Raw genomic sequence first — 17206 nt, 5'->3', positions numbered from 1 at the left:
TGGGTGTGCAGGTTTGGCTGCAAGTGGATGCTTGCTACCTAATTAGGCCGTATATAAATAGACGTAGCATAGTGATGGGCTGACTTGCTCTCATTTAAAACTGAACATTTGAATGCAAGTTTTATTTACAGTATTTGCCGCACTATAAGGCGCACCTTCAATGAACGACATATTTTAAAACTTTTCCATTATATATAAGGCGCACCGCATTATAAGGCGCACCTTCAATGAATGACATATTTTAAAACTTTTTTCCATATATATAAGGCACTACAGTAGAGGCTGGGGTTACGTTATGCATCCATTAGATGGTGCTGCGCTAAAGGGAATGTCAACAAAACAGTCAGATAGGTCAGTCAAACTTTATTAATAGATTACAAAGCAGCTTTCTGACAACTCCATTCACTCCCAAAATGAATAAACAGCTGTTTTATTATTTTCTCTGAGGTAAAATATTCGTATAAGCCAGTGTTCCAAGATGGCGGGATCTTCCGCGCATGCACGTCACCGATCGTGCAGGGTCACCGATAGCGTATTGACAGCGAGACCTGTTGCGGCTCAATATTAATCCATATATAAGGCGCACTGGATTAAAAGGCGCTTGGTCAGCTTTTGAAAAAATTGAAGACTTTTAGGTGCGCCTTATAGTGCGGAAAATATGGTACATTTCTGTGCTGTTTTGTATAGTAGGCAATATACAGTATTCCAGCGTCCACTCCAGAATGGTTGCCACTCAGTCACAGGCCACCTAGACAGACATCCAGCCACCCTCACATGAATGGCTAAAGTCACTGAGCAGGAAATAATGCCATGATACCTGCAAGGAAGTACACATTTACGCTTGCTAATGGCACAACAGAGTTCAGCTGTTGAAAAAGCAGCAGGAAGACAGTGAAGTCAATTCTACATAAATGCATTTTTAAGAGCCGATGTAGAGTGATCCAAGTTGGCCTTTCGGAATGAAGTCTCTCACTTGTCCATGTAGCTGAGTTTAAATGTCAAATCTCTTTATGATTATTTAAAACGCATCAGCTTCAAACCGAAAAGACATCTAAAAATTTCATACATCACTTTGCGAAGGCCGATCTTTATATTTGAAGGGATTATATGTCTGTGTTGACACAAAACCCTTGCTGATTTGTTATATTTGAACCCTGTTGCCTAGCTACCAGTTAAAGGGCATAACTGAGCAGGTTGTTGGCAGAATATCATGCTGGCAAAGGCATCTTTTTTTTTTTTTTTTTTTTTTCTGCATGGTAGTCAGTAGGGGTGTGAATTGCCTAGTAACTGACGATTCAATTCGTATCACGATTCACAGGTCATGATTCGATTCGATACAGATTAATCCCGATACGAATTTATAAGTCGATTGTTGCAAATTTATTTATTTTTTTTACTTCAAATTTAGAAAATCCTAATCGGTAAACTTGTCCAGTGTAAGATTTGTATGAAAATGTATTCTTTATTTATCTGAAACTCAAGTCTTATACAGGATGTAATCTGTTTCATGTTTGAACAGCATTGAAATAAAATATTAAGGTTTAATGTTCCATTAATATAACATTCTTCCATGCTTAAGGTGTGAACCCTAACCCGAAGTAAGACGTTTTGTTGAATATTTTTCCATAAAAAATGGAAGTTTAAAAATCGATTCAGCCACCTATTGAATCGATTCGAGAATTGAGCGATTTAATATTGCGATATATTGCTGAATCGATTTTTTTTTAACACCCCTCGTATTCACTATCCCCGAGTGAAACTAACTTCTTTTGAAGACATCCCAAATTTATATTGAGGATTAATAAAGACTGCAAAAGCACAGTCACCATAACAGATGTCCATGGATAAAGAGTACAAGCTCTGGCTATGATAGACTAAACAGCTGATGTAGTAGCACAAACTTTTGCCGCAAACATATGCATAACAGGGAAAACAGCTTCTCGTGAAGGTGCGGGCATATGGCCGGCCCGTGTCTCGACAGCAAGATGCTGTGTCACCTTGCTTGCCACCTGTAGCTGCTCACTGGCCCAGAGAGGAGGATTTAAGGTGATGTGTGCAAACATGGGTCAGCATACATATTTGCCTCTATTATCTCAGAGGCCATATGCTTATCTTGTTGATCCATGCGGCATCCGACAGCGTGTCACACTCTGTCGCCGTGGCCAGGCAGGCGTGAAGAGCAACATGAGGAGTCAGGAGCACAAAAGGCCTTTAAAGAATATGGGCGTCACCTCCAAGTCAATACTTTCTCCTCTTCTTTCTTCTTTTCTTTTTTTTTTCTTTTCCCCCTGATGGCGGGCATGTCCTGACAAGTCACAGCAATTTGCATGATATGATATGATATGATATGTACAGTGTTACCTCTACTTACGAAATTAATTGGCACTGGAAGAAAGTTTTTAAGTAGAAAATTTTGTAAGTAGAGACGCATTTTCCATGGAAATGCCCTAATCCGTTCCAAGCCTCCCAAAATTCAGACGTAAATGTTTTATAAAGCATAAAAATGCATCAAAACATGTAACAAATATATGTTCCAATAAGATTATTGCACAATAAATGAGAGTTGTACTTAATGTAAAAAACAAAGAATAGAGTAAAGAATAAAAGTGATGGTCATTTATCGTTTTAACTGCTGTCCGCTTGGTTTTTTGCCCTCTTTGATTCATGTTCTCGCTGTGTTTTTGCCTGGTGTTTTGTAAAGAACTGATCCAATTATGTTTGTTTTTTTTAACAATCTTGTTTATTTTTATTTAATTTATGTATTTATGTATTTATTTATTTATTTTTATTTATCGCTCACTCACTCACGCTTACAACACGTAAGCCGCACATCATCTCCCGAAGGCAAGTGACGGACGGTTCCACTCCTTCACCTGGAGCCCTTGTTTTGTTTTAAAACAATCCTTCGAAAATGTCCAAGGCAAACATCATCATAGTGAGCGGATCGCCCGACCGGTGAACACTTTTTCTGGGTGATTCTTTTCAATAAAGTCCGAAACTTGATGGAAACCTCAGGTACGGTGAGGCATCTTTTTCCAAAAAAGGACCGTCTTGTCGTAATTAAAAACTTACTGTGCAACGTAGCCTTCATCAATCACCAATTGTTTGAAATTTTGCACAAATTCGTCGGCCGTTAATACAATGAACAGGTCTGCTCCAAACGAACTTTGAACACGAATGTGCTCCGGAGGAAGCATCCTGGACATTCGCGTTAGCTCGGCTCCCGAGTGCAGTCGCGTTCAGGTACGCTCGGCTTTTTTCAGTTTGCTTGAGAGCCGAGTTCTGAGACATAAGATTCTCAAATTTTCTGGTTGAAAACCGATTTGGTTGAGAACAGAAGCGTTCGAAAACCGAGGTTTGACTGTCGTTGCAAATTAAGTGCGCCACTGTACCACCATTGTGAGAAGGAAGCAAATGATGCTACATGTTGTACCCGTCACCATAAATTCTGGTCGGTGTGGCAAAAGGGAGCCAATTATTTCTCTACTTCACGGCGATTGCTGCGTGTTTCTCGTTCTCAAATGTGACAGATTAGCGCAGAGAGCAGTAATGAAAGGGACGCATGTGGATAATAAGTCTCGCTTGCACCAGTGTTAATTAAACGAAAGAAAAGACAGCATATGGCTCGGTCTTGTATGCGTTCGAGTGCTGTATTCGGAGTGTTTTCGCTGCGAAAACGGCTGCTTACGTTCTCAAGCTACGGCGAGTAACACCTTCAAAGGAGGCGGGATGTCTTCGTTGACATGTCACATTCAGCAGCTTAATGAGGGATTCCAGTCATAGGCAGGCTCTTCCTCACTGCAGGCTGAGGGCAGGATGCGCTCCGAGCAAATGAGGGATGGAAGAAGTAAGTGTGACAGCGGAGGGGGAGGAGGAATAGGCAGGATAAAAGTGGGGCAGTTTCAAGCTGCTGCGGGATGCAGGGAGCGATATTTTGAGGACACGTGAAAAAGGAACACCAGGGGGACCTTGGCTGGGGAGGTCAAGGTTCCAGGTTGCTCAGTACATACCATCAAGCTGAGGTAACACAATGAAGGCGCAGTGTGGCTTTAAGAGAACAGCTTTGTGTGAGGTGCGAAAAACTTATTCCACGATCATGTGACAGTAACTGGTAACCCATGGCAACACCCCCCCCCCCCCCCCCTCTTGATTGACTCAGATATCATATAAAGATACTAATAGCAGTCAAGTCCACATGGTGAGAGGGCATATAGCGTTAACTTGTAATTAAGAAGATATCACATACATAGTGTTCATTCTGCTTAATGATCCACTGACTTAATTGACTATCAATGAATATTTAACGACAGCAGCTGCCACATTTGCAGTGGAAATTAACCAGTTGGAGCAGCTTTGTCTGAAAGTCAATGTGGGCGGTATCGTTTAAATATTTTCTGACATTGTACACTGGGGGCTGGGACAGGGGTGCAATGTTAACGCTCTACTGTATACCAACATGCATATTATTAATACTCAAGCTGCATGTGTAAACTTGAGCTTGATCTGGCACAATCCGCAACACCATCCCAACAAAAATAAATATACAATTAAAAATAAATAAACAGAAGCACACGTTGACCATAGTTTGTGTCCTGAGAGATGACGTGGCTGGAAAATGGAGGAGTGAAAGGGGGGGGGGGGGGGGGGGGGGATGTGAACGTCGTTTGGAAAGTAGGTTGAGAAAGTCAAAAATAGCTTCAAAGGGTCTCAGACTTGAGAACAAAATCCCAAGAGTAAGCCTTCTGAGGTAAGAAGAAAAAAATAAATCCAAACTCAATGAGGGTTTCTATGATGTTAAGCATATTTGATGGTTGCTTTCGGCAGCCTTTTTAGTCATGTACTACACTGTAAATAAACAAATGGGACAATAGGAGCTACTGACATTGCATTGGAATATCATCAAAGCTTTATGACAGAATACAAAAACATGCAGACTACGCTAGATGCGACACTGAATACTCTAAATTGCCTGTATTGCTGAACGTGAATGACTTTGTTAGCCCTGTGATTAGCTGGCGATCAGTCCCCAGTGGATCAGTTCTTGAGTAAAGTTCTGGTAACAAATGGCTAGCGGTGTCAAATAGATAGCGTCTGCAAACTACTGCCGAGTGACAACCTGCATGTGCCAATCACAAAACTAACAATGGCAACTTTAATGGAAGTTTTCATGGTGCCAGAATGGCAAGCTAATCCATGTTAGAGGTCAGAGTTTGTCGGTTAAATTCAAATTAGGCCTCCCGGAGTGGCCTGCATGTTTTTTCAATTCAAATTTTTATTTCACTCTTTAAAAATAAGGAAATGGAAAGTGGACAGAAAGAAGTAAAATTTGTGATGTCTGCCAAGCAGTCAAGACATTTTCAATGTAATGATTTTGCAAAATTCAATATATATATATATATATATATATATATATATATATATATATATATATATATATTAGTAATTGTGAGTCAATACATCATCCATTTTCTTAACCGCTTACTCCTCACAAGGGTCGCGGGGGTGCTGGAGCCTATCCCAGCTGTCATCGGGCAGTAGGCGAGGTACACCCTGAACTGGTTTGCCAGCCAATCACAAGGCACACAGAGACGAACAACCATCCACGCGCACAAGAACACCTAGGGACAATTCGGACTGTCCAATTAACCTGCCATGCATGTCTGGAATGTGGGAGGAGACCAGAGTACCCAGAGAAGACCCACACAGGCACGGGGAGAACATGCAAACTCCACCCAGAAAGGCCGAAGCCTGGACTCCAACCCGAGTCCTCATCATAACCATTGCACTGCCCTCAAACGTTTTTCAACTGAACAGAGTGTAGCAGTTGGAGTGAGTGTAAATCGAGCGGGGCACTGGGATGACGTGCTAAAGAGATGACTGTTAGTGTTCCGCTGGCTGCCATGCAAGGCACTGCCAAGCCTACTGGGAGCAATTTAGGATTCAGTGTTTCCCACTTTTCTCTGGTTTCTTAACAACTGACAGTGAGAAGTGACGTATATCCTGCATTGATCACCAGGACTATGTGAATGACTAGATTGCCAATGAAACGTCCCTCATTACAGAAAACAAAATTCTAGATTTGCCAGATACAGTGGATATAAAAAGGTTATCATGATGTAATAATAATAATAATAATAATACATTATATTTAAAAGGTGCCTTTCCTGACACTCTAGGACACCGTACAGTATATTAGGAGAGGACTAAGAGAGAGAGAAATAATAATAATTAAAAAAAAATGAGACTGAATGAGAGATTGAATAAGTTAAGTCCTTTTTTTTCATACCAGCTATTGATTAGGTTGTATTTGTTTATTTATTTGACAATCATGACAATTATTATTCATGTTCCAAAACAAAAATAGCAGTTTAAGTTAGTACGTTTTCTAGGTTGTGATTATTATTATTATTATTATTATTATTATTATTTTATTTTTTTCACACTTCAGCACATTCAAGTGAGGCTACAGAATATGAACGGTCTGAATTCATGTAAAATTTGTCGGGCTTGTCACCAAGCAACAGTTGCATTTAAAAGCAGAAACTATTAAAATGATTTCGTGTCAAGGGTTTGTTCTGCTACAATCGTGTTAAACAGGTAACCAGGGAGCCGTTTCAAAAGAGAAGACATTTGTTTCTTGTTTTGATGTGCATGCCTGTCAGTTTGGGAGCATGCTTCAGGGCTCTTTTTTTTTTTCCGCTACGAAAAGTAAATGTATTGTAAATCTACTCCATGTTCTTCTCTACATTATGCATTCTTTGAGGCTGGAACAAGTCATTGATCACTGACTGCAGCTTGTGAAGTAGGTAGTGAAAAAGGACATCAAGATTGGCCTAAACTTATACAACTTTATAACGACTGCATTTAATTGATTGTGAAGTAAGCAAATTCAGTCAGTCTGGTCTTGTAACTAATGATTACAAAAACACGACTCTGTGTTTTGCTTAGTCAGATGTTCCGATCACGGTTTTACTCATTTATTTTTACGTTATATTCACAAATTTCCTTCTCAGCATGTTCAGTCTTTATTCCATTTTACAGGCATTGAAATTAGTGTGGGAGCTAAAAGGGTGAACCCATCTGTTTCATCATCAAAGTGTTATTATTATTATTATTATTATTATTATTATTATTATTATTATTATTATTATTATTATTATTAATAATAATAAGAAGAAGACAATCAGGCATTATTGCCAAGGTGATCAGGTCACTCTTTTCTGAATAGTTTCCATGTAAACTCATAAGGGAGGCACATAATAGCTTTGGTATATAGTATAGAATATTATTATTATTAATAATAATAATTATTGTTGTCATTATTACACATTATTGAAGAAGGCGGCATGGTGGGTGACTGGTTAGCACATGCGCCGCCCAGTTCTGAGGACTCTGGTTCGAGTCCAGGCTTCGGCCTTCCTGGGTGGAGTTTGCATGTTCTCCCCGGTGCCCGCGTGGGTCTTCTCCGGGTACTCCGGTCTCCTCCCACATTCCAAAGACATGCATGGCAGGTTGATTGGGCGCTCCGAATTGTCCCTGGGTGTGTTTGTGTGCGTGGATGGTTGTTCGTCTCTGTGTGCCCTGCGATTGGCTGGCAACCAGTTCAGGGTGTCCCCCGCCTACTGCCCAAAGCCAGCTGAGTTAGGGCTCATCTTTTTTTTTTTTTTTTTTATATTTTTTTAAGAATCATCTGAAGTCTACAGAGAAGCGACGCGGGACGAGGTAAAAATAGTATTTTGGGAAAATGAGGCAAGCCTTTTCGATCTCATATCATGGAAACATCTATTTTAAAGGTAAGGTCACTTCATTTCCGCACGTAATAAATGAACCATCTAAATGACTGGCTGTATTATTAATATCACCACAAATGTCAACTTTATGCTTCATGTTTCAAAGTTGGATGAAATTAAAGTCAAATATAAAGTCATAACTGTTACTCAAAACAGCTTTGCAGATTCACATACGTCACCCGAGTACCCCAGGTTATATCCTTTCCATTTAAATAAATAATGAATAAATAACTGAGTCTGGATGACATCCATCGGCAAGCAATCGGGCGTCTCACTCAATAGTAACTAATGGGTGCGAGTGACGGCATGACAATGAGGTGACGTCACATCCGTCCCAAACATGGCAACAAGTATTAAAATTAACGGGCTCTGGGGTGGAGGAGAGGAACCGTCACTTGCCTTGGGTGCCGGTTGGCATGGATTTGATTCCCCACCTGGGAGACCATGTAAGTGTGTGTGTGTTTGTGTGAGTGAGTTAAAAAAAACAAAAAAAAAACTATTAAAATTATCAAGCCAAATTATTTTGGCAAAAATAAGACTAGACACAAAAATGGGAACACCAGCTATTTTTATATTTTCTTACATCATCTTTACAATATATGCTGCGTTTCCCCATCAATACTACAAAATGTTACTGTGTGTTACTAGGGATGTCACGATAAGGGCGATATCATGATATCGTGATATTAAAACTGCCACAATATCGTCGTCATCATGTTCACAATATTTAAAAGGAACACATCTGTTAAAAAAGTCAAGTTTGATTTTCATTTGTGCAGATCTAGCACCCTCTAGTGGCTATTTTATTAGTGCAATTTAATTTTCATTAGGGATGTTTTGGCATTCTATGTTTAAAATCGATGCTAATTGTCAGATGAAGGGGAACCTAATTTGCTTGGGAAGCGATCAATGTGTGCTTGCATTAGCAAGTAAGTAAGTGCCTCAATATTGTTATTAGAGATTGTAGGTGGTTTATATACATTGCTGTTATGTACATAAGCACAAAAAAGCACAGTATGAGCTCTTTTTTTTTTTTTTTTTTACAATATTGTGATCTTTTTTAAATATCGCCAACGTCCCCACAATATCGTGATAATTATCGTATCGTGACCTTCATATCGTGATATCGTACCGTGATGTTTGGATATCGTTACATCCCCATGTGTTGCGTTTTAAAATAATAACAGGAAATGTACTAACAATGCCATGTAAAACCACAACAAAAATATCTTCTACCTAGTTAAATTATAACTCAAACAAAAATAAAATAAATCCATAACAGCACACATATTGAATAAACATTAGTCAAACTTCTACAGTACCAAATCTCTGACATCAAAGCTTCCTTGGCTTTCATTTTATATCTAGATAGAGACAAAGAATCAGTTCATAAGTGCAAATTTATATTCCATAATTGGACTCCACAGTATCTTAATGAAAACTGTTCTTGAGACGTGAGATACATTAGTAGGTGCAAATTATTGACTTGTCGACTTGAATAACCATTTACTTGAGAATGCGAAATGAAAAAAATGTTTGAAAACTTTGAGGCTCGGCTGAACGCATATAGTCCAATTTCAAAATGAATATACTTATCTGAAGAATATCTATGCATTCATCCATCCATTTTCTGAGCCACTTATCTTCTCGAGGGTCGTGGGCATTTGAAAGCACGCACAGATTTTTTTTTTTCTTCACTCACTCACTCACTCATGAGTGAGTGAGTGAGTGAGTGAGTGAGTGAGTGAGTGAGTGAGTGAAAAAAAAAAATCCGTGCGTGCTTTCAAATTGCCGCTAGAGTGACGACATGCAGCTGACACGTTCCCCGGCCCCGTTTGCGACACACCACCCCCCGCTCTGCGATTGGCTGGAGGGGTGTAAACACTGTCTTTCCACAGAAACGTCCCGCTGTTTACAAAACAAACACAAAATGGCAAAATACAGGCTAGGGGGGTGGGGGTTTAGGACGAAATCACCACCAAAGATTAACATAAACCCAGATGTGTAGACTGAGAGAAAATTAAAGTGTGTACATCCTGTATTTAAAAAGTGCATTTTCCTGAGTGAATCCGGCAGACAGCCCCTTTAAAATCCGAGGTAATTTGCTGACTAGCTTAGCGCTTAGCGCCGTTGTTTGTGTATGAGCGGTGACCTGAAGGTCAAAATTCAGTGTCATCTGATTGGTTGCCCTGTATGAAAGTAACGGGATTGATGATAGGCTGACATCGTAAATTCTGCTGCCGTTGTTTGCGCTTGATTGGTCACCCGAATGTCAAACTCGGTTACATCAATCAAGTGATAGGATGAATGATAGGCTGATATTTTTTAATGTCACGCCTTGATCGACCACTACTACCGATCGACGTAATGAGCACCCCTGGTTTAGCGATTGGCTCGGCTCCCAATGACCCTGAACACGTGTAGAAAATGGATGGATCAATTAAGGTGAATCTGTGTGATTGCCTTGTATGATTTTAGGTGATTGTCCCTGTTGAAAACAAAAAGTGCGTGTTTAATAATGCAGTCCCTGATTTATGCATATACCAATTTGAACTTTGACCCCAATCATTAATCCGTTATTCTAAAGCATTTTTTCAAGTGTGCTTGGTAAATCGATTAAATGAACATTTACTTGTCATGTAATTTCACTTTTGACGATACCCCAGCCACCTTTTGTCAGATACCAGCGAAAATAAGTTATTTTTAGAATTTGGACAAATTTTGAGATAAAGTTAAACACTACATTTCAAAGATGAAAATACTTTCAAACTCATTTGAACTTCAGTCAGGGGAATTTATGTGTTGCTGGAGTTGTTTCAAGGAAGCCATTACGGAAAGGTCGGACATGAGGTTTGTTCTTTAATTAAGATTCCAGAAGATCACGGCACAAAAGCAGCACACTAATTACATTTTTTGCCGTAATGTAAGGTCAGGTGGTCACCGTCTACAATTATTTGTAAGATGAAAAAAAGAAGACTGAAACCTTAAATGTGAAATTTTCTTACCTTACTTTGCCTTCTTTTATTAAAAAAAACAAAAACAAATGCCTGCATCATGAATTAATGTTATGGCTTGGTGAATCAGGGGTGTAATTAAGAACGGCATGGTGACCAAACCCTTATCTCCCCATTTTCTGAAATTCTGAAGGCCAAAGAGATATTGGAATCCGATGTCTACCATAGAAACAGTTATTTATATTTATTATTATTATCACCCACAGCCCTTTTAGATCCGAAGTTATGAGCATATTAATACACAAGTTATGATAAGGTAAAAATTGTAACCTGTGATGTTGCTCACACTCATCACTTACATCGTTACTCTGGTCATGTGGGAATTATTGATCCTTTATGTATGTGTTGAGGTTTGGTGGGCTTCAGAGAATATTTAAATTTAAAATTCTGCCCCAGCAGAGGCGATTCTAGGATCACAAGAGTGATGTTTTACTTAAATTTAGGTTCAGTGTTGCAATTGGACATTTTATTATATAATTAAAAATGTTATGTAATTATGTTATTATACTTTTGCTTTACTTTTATTTTGCTTTACCTCAACCAGAGTTTGACAGCTTGTTTATTCAATTGTTTGGCAAAGATGGAGAGAAGCAATTGAATATTATTTGCACATCAAGGATGGGTTACTCCAGGGCAATATCTACCCCATCACCGCTCCACACTTCATGACTACGCCCCTGCATGAAAACATGGGAAAGTAGTTCTGACAAAGCTCGCATCCAAATTACATTTCATATTCTTCGAACTGGTGGGAGGATTAAAATGTCCTCATTTCTTTTCTCTTGCAGTCACTAAAAGTCGGCCTGGATAAAAGTGTCGGGCAAATGCCAAGATTTAATATTAATATTTTCCTTCTTTGAAGAAAGAAAAACACAGAGAAGCCGACATCCAGCCCCAACATTTTTTTTTTTTTCCTAATCTTTTGTTAATGGTAAATGACGTTGGTCCAAATGGCAACAGATAAATGAGGATTTTTCAGTCGTTTTGGAGTCAATTATTTATTCAACCTTGGCTCCATTGAGGGATTGAGGTAGGAGGGTTTTATTATATCTACATCAATATAATAACTTCTGACGTTTAAGACTTTTCTAAAGCGGACAAAAAAAAATTCTAGAAAAACTTGAGAACAAACTCTTTATGGAGATGCAGAAATGTTCCTCATGAGCTGTTAAGATCCTTATGGGTGTTGACATTAATTTCACAGAAGATTGTAATGCCTGTCACTTATCTTAACTGTAACCCTTATCCCAGTTAATGGATTTTACCTGCATGCAAACTCTAATGTAACCACACAGAACTTACTCATATGAGCTCGAGAATGAAACTGTAATGATGAATTTACAAGATGGACAAGTTGGCCTCAGCAGGACATATATGGTGCATTAACGGATCAACAATTTGCTCTGCTGCCCTGTCACAGTACCAAAACGAGCCAGCAAAGTGTCACCAGATGGCTAAAGTCTAAGTTCTAAACGTGTTGCAGCAGGCTCTCGTGGAGGGTGGCAGCAATAGCCGTTAAAGACCATGTGAAGCTGATCAGCTGGGTCCCATTTTACAGCAACGGATGCTACTCTGGTACTTATACAACCGCACTTGAGGGAAGTGAGGAAACATGGCGACTTACCTGCTTGCCATTCCACCTCATTAAATTGCAGTAAAGTACCCACTGGCTTGCTTTCAAAATGTAGCTATTTTGCAGAGGAGTGACAAAAGGAGGCGCTGCACCATTGCAATAACTGAAATTAACTAACTAAAGCATCTTTCACCAAACATTCTCAAGAGAATAATAGTTCCAGTTATGACCATATCCAGTGGTATCCATTAGGGCTGAAGTTACAGTGGAAAGGGGAAGTAAAAAAAAACAACTTAACTGTAAGTTCTATGTGCCCCTAAACACGGTATTCTGATTCATTCATTGTGTTAGTAGAGCAGCAAATTCCAACCCGTTTTTATCCATCTCAGGCAGACAGACTGGGAATGGGAACAGAATTCTGCCCTGGAAAATATTCATCAACGGGTGTTTTACAGGCATGCGCGGAATCCTGTTCATTAATAGCTAGCTGTTGTTCATCGCCAGGTGATGGGAGCGCGTATACCGACATGTGCCGGTTAATATTTTTTGACTTTCGACCGGGGTGGGTAGGGGTTTGTGTTTGGGGGATTAGGTTTACATGCCCGAGAAAGGACCGGCCATTCGGGAGCTGCCATTTTGCCACTTGCTGTCAACTGAAAATGGCATAACAGTAGGGGTGAGTCAGATATTTGTACAACATGAGTATCCGGTGTAGATAATTGTTTTTTTCCCGGATACAAATATAACACGGGTAGAATTCCTTAACTCATTCACTCCCAGCCATTTTCACAGACGCAATCCCATTCGCTCCCGGCTCTTTTACTGGATTTTGACTGATTTTGCAAGGCCCACAGAATATTGTGTTCTATTGCTATAAAAGCATGGAACCTACCAAAAGAAAGATTAAAGTCTCTTCTTTCATCAGGAAAAAAAGTGTATGTTTCTATCTGTTTCCGGTTTGCAGCAATTAGCATTAGAAGAGAGCTAAGTTTCATCAGTTTTCACAAATCTATTTAAAATTGTAAGTAATTTAGCTTTTTTTCTAGATGGCCCTGGTTGATATCCTTTGCTCTGCTGCCACCTGCTGGCCGTTTGTGTAATAACTACCATTTCTGCAACCGTTCTTTGCAGTTGAGAGGCTGCATCAAAGCCTAATTCTGTATGCGCTAGAATAAAAAAAAAACAACAACAACAACAACAACAACAAACGTATAAATACGTCTTTGGGACACTCAAAACAAAAAAAAACAAAAAAACGTATTTACATGTTATTGGGAGCAAATGAGTTAATATCCGTGCTGAAAGAAAGCCGGCCCCTACCTCTTCTCCGCAGCGTGCAGCACACAGGCAGAGTAAGAAAGAGAATAACGCCTAATTCACACTGACCGTGGAATGGACACGGTGCGTTTCCCGTACGGCTTCCGCACGGACTGCAATTCACACTGCGTATGTTTGAAAATCTGCACCTGCCAGACCACAAGATCACGGGGGTTCACGCTGGAGACTTGAGTTCACGCGATAACAACCATGTATATAGAAGTCCTATTTGTAAACAATAGCCACGCTTGACTGTTGTCACATCGATATGCTTTTTTATTTCTGAGAGTTCTACCATGGGTAAGTACGTTTTGTGTTTAAATAGTTATTTTTTCATGTTTAATTTATTCGGAGCTAAAAAATTTTGCCTTAAATGTCCGACTCGTGTCATGCTATGTAGTTAGCTAGCTTCCCTCCCAAAAAAACAACTTCGCAAACTGTTTTATTTTGAAATATACCGGATTTACCTTGATGCGAGACGCCCGACTTCCTGTCTGGCTCATGTAATTTCTTCAGCTTCATGAAAATTCACATGCGGCGCCCGGAAAAAATAGAACGCTCGCGGAAACCTTCCGCAGACGCACCGCACTGCAGGTGGTGTGAATTGACACGTAGACTTGAATGCGTTCTATTCACCGCGGCCATTCCGCAGTCGGCGTGAATTTGGCGTAAGAGAGGATCTCTCCGCGCGGCGTCGCCTTTTGGCACGCGGACAGTAATTAATTCTCTTAATTGGTCCTTATTCTTTTTACAGCGTACTCATATTTAGTTTTGTATGTTTGTTAAAGTTACGTAGGAAACTTGGTTAGGAACGTTATGCAACCGCAGCGCTCTTGACAAGGCAGAGCTTGGTTCATGTTGCGTCAGTCTCTCACACACTGGCTGCCAAGTTCATTTTTATTTAGCTGGTAAATGCACAGCTGAACAGACTACGAATCAATATATATTAGATCCCCCCCTGCACTCCATCAAAATACAAATATTGCAAGTTAAGCCTTACACACACAGGTTAACACCCGTTAGGTAGTAAAGAATTAAATAAAACATTGAAAACAAAAAATGATAGAAAAAGAGATCTGTGTTGCTATGACAACTCTTGTTCATTGAAATAATAGTTCATTAATTCCTGTGCTGTATTCAGCAGTATTTTCCCGAGTTTATAAACTTGTTCTGTAAATAGTTTCTATACTATTGTGATTAAAAACAGTGAATATTCATTTTCAGACTGTTCTGTAAATATTTATTCATAGACCTAAAAAGATTCCTGTTCTGAATCATTAGAAAGAAAAAAAAAAACATGTTCTAAATAGTTCCCTTACTATTGTGATTTTAAAAAAAGTGAATCTCAATTCTCACTGTTCTGTAAATATGCATTCATTCAAATACACTTTATGAGTTTATAAAAACTTTTTTGAAAAACAGTTCTTCTTTTGTGATCAAAAGCATTGATTTGTATCTTTATTAGGCTATTTTGTAAATAGTTTTCAAATAAATAAAAAATATAGAAACTTTTGATCAATCCATATCAATTTTCAAACCTTTTTGTTTTCAATTTCGCACTAAAAAATAGAGTAATGTATTGATGTAAGCCCCACCAATTTTTGTTAAACCACGCCCACTTCCGGTTTATGCCACACCCACTCTGAATACAGATACAGGTACGGATAGTGCTGTACTCGCTCATACCTGCATAACAGTGCCTAAGAGCACTTGCGAATGTCACATGACCAAACCCAGAAAACAGGTGAGCTCTAATGGTCGTTTAGTTTACTGTACTTCCAAATATTTGTTTGCATTCCAAAGCAATTTCTCCCATTAAAAGGAATGGATATACAGTAGAAGGAATCCACTCCAGCGGGCGCATACGTTCAACAAAGAGCAAGGAACGGAAGGCAGATGAGAGGTGATGGTATTGGAGATGCAAAAAATCTTCTTGACGCCATCAATAACTAGCCTTCATACTCAAATTACTTTCATTCTTTTATTCACTTGGGTATGGCAATCCAGGTCCCATAATGCTGGCCTGTCTTTCCAGCCTATTTTTAGCCCCCCCATCAACATTTTAATGAATTATGGTCACAACTTCCGGTATGAACCAGGAATGGAATTCTGTTTACATGATAACTGTTTGTGTGAGTCCACTCTCTATACAGACTACTTGGGAAAGCCATTTGTTGCCGCTTAAAATAGAAAACATTACAATACTGCTTCCTCCTAGTGTAGTTGAGTAGGAGGATGCCATAAAAAAATGGCAAGTGGCAATGTACAGTTGCATTTATAGATATTTTCTGACCTCAGTCACCTCAGGCAGCGAGGCAATGAGCAGTCTCAAAAGCTCTGAGGCATATCAGTACCTACACAGTAATAATTGCTGGTGTGTCTTATTTTAATTAAAGCAGACATTCTGTAGAGCCCAGCCAAATCATTAATCTTATATCAAGCAGACTACTTTTCACTGGTAACAACATCACCTAGTATGTGTTCCAAAAAGCGGGAAAACCTGGTAAACAAACATTACTAACTGCAGATTAATATTGAAATACTGAACCGTTGAAAAATGTATTTTTGTGTTGCAATGATCACATTTTGAGGCTAATACTTACTGACCAGCAACAGTCCAAATGCCCGTCACATTTGAATTGTACAGTAAAAGGTAAAACTTCATGTTGTTGCCTGATTAGTATTAAAGTACTGTGTCCCTCATAGACGTGAAATCATACCTGATGTCCTTAAACTGACACTGCTTTCAGTCTTGAAATGGCTCCTGGCAAGTATTCTCGTTGTAATGCAACCACACAGTTCGATCTGCTGCTCAAAATGCTGGTCTTTTCCAAACTGGTCTTTTCGAATCAAGATTTTCAGCATAATCCTTCCGTGTTCCTTAGGTGGTGAAAACTTTGGACTTGGACGTGCTTCGTGCCATCCTGGCGGATCCAGTTGCGGGCATGCTTCGTTTCCTCCTTGCGAATCCAGCTGTGGTGTCTGCGCTGGCGACTCTGGACCTGGAAGCCCTTCGAAGGGAGCCCGCAGCCTAGCCTAGCCTAGCCTAGCCTAGCTTAGCCTAGCCTAGCCTAGCGCGAATTCGGAGGGTCGGATGTCCTAGCGGGATCGCTAAATCCCGCCCGGGTAGCAGTCTAGACTGGTGCGAGTCCAGACCCAAAGTCATGAATATGGTAAGATTAAATACATTTTACTTGCTTGGTCTTCAAATGCAGCCTTTTGTTTGTTGTGAAGTTGGCTTCTTTCACACATATATATACTGTATTTTTTAGGGGTGTTAAAAAAAAAATCGATTCGGCGATATATCGCGATACTACATCGCGCGATTCTCGATTTTTTTTTTTTTTTTTTTTTTTAGGATTCAAACCTTGAGCATGGAAGAATGTTATATGAACGGAACATTAAGCCTTAATATTTTATTTTAATGCTGTTCAAACATGAAACAGATTACAACCTCTATAAGACTGAAATTTCAGATAAATAAATAATACATTTTCATATAAATCTTACAC

The 17206-nt window shown here is 39.4% G+C and overlaps 1 long non-coding RNA gene across 1 annotated transcript; it reads left to right on the top strand.

The window, feature by feature from the left end:
• Window positions 1–4707: 4707 nt before the first annotated feature.
• Window positions 4708–16846, top strand: LOC144014915 (uncharacterized). The gene is made up of 3 exons (XR_013282637.1): window positions 4708–4747; window positions 7685–7793; window positions 16580–16846. It is a non-coding gene; the product is annotated as an uncharacterized LOC144014915 (long non-coding RNA).
• The last annotated feature ends 360 nt before the right edge of the window (window positions 16847–17206 follow it).

Source organism: Festucalex cinctus, chromosome 2 (assembly GCF_051991245.1).
Source record: "Festucalex cinctus isolate MCC-2025b chromosome 2, RoL_Fcin_1.0, whole genome shotgun sequence".
Taxonomy (NCBI): Eukaryota; Metazoa; Chordata; class Actinopteri; order Syngnathiformes; family Syngnathidae; genus Festucalex; species Festucalex cinctus.
The sequence above is the reverse complement of the archived record's forward strand: the minus strand, read 5'-3'. Positions and strand labels throughout refer to the sequence as shown.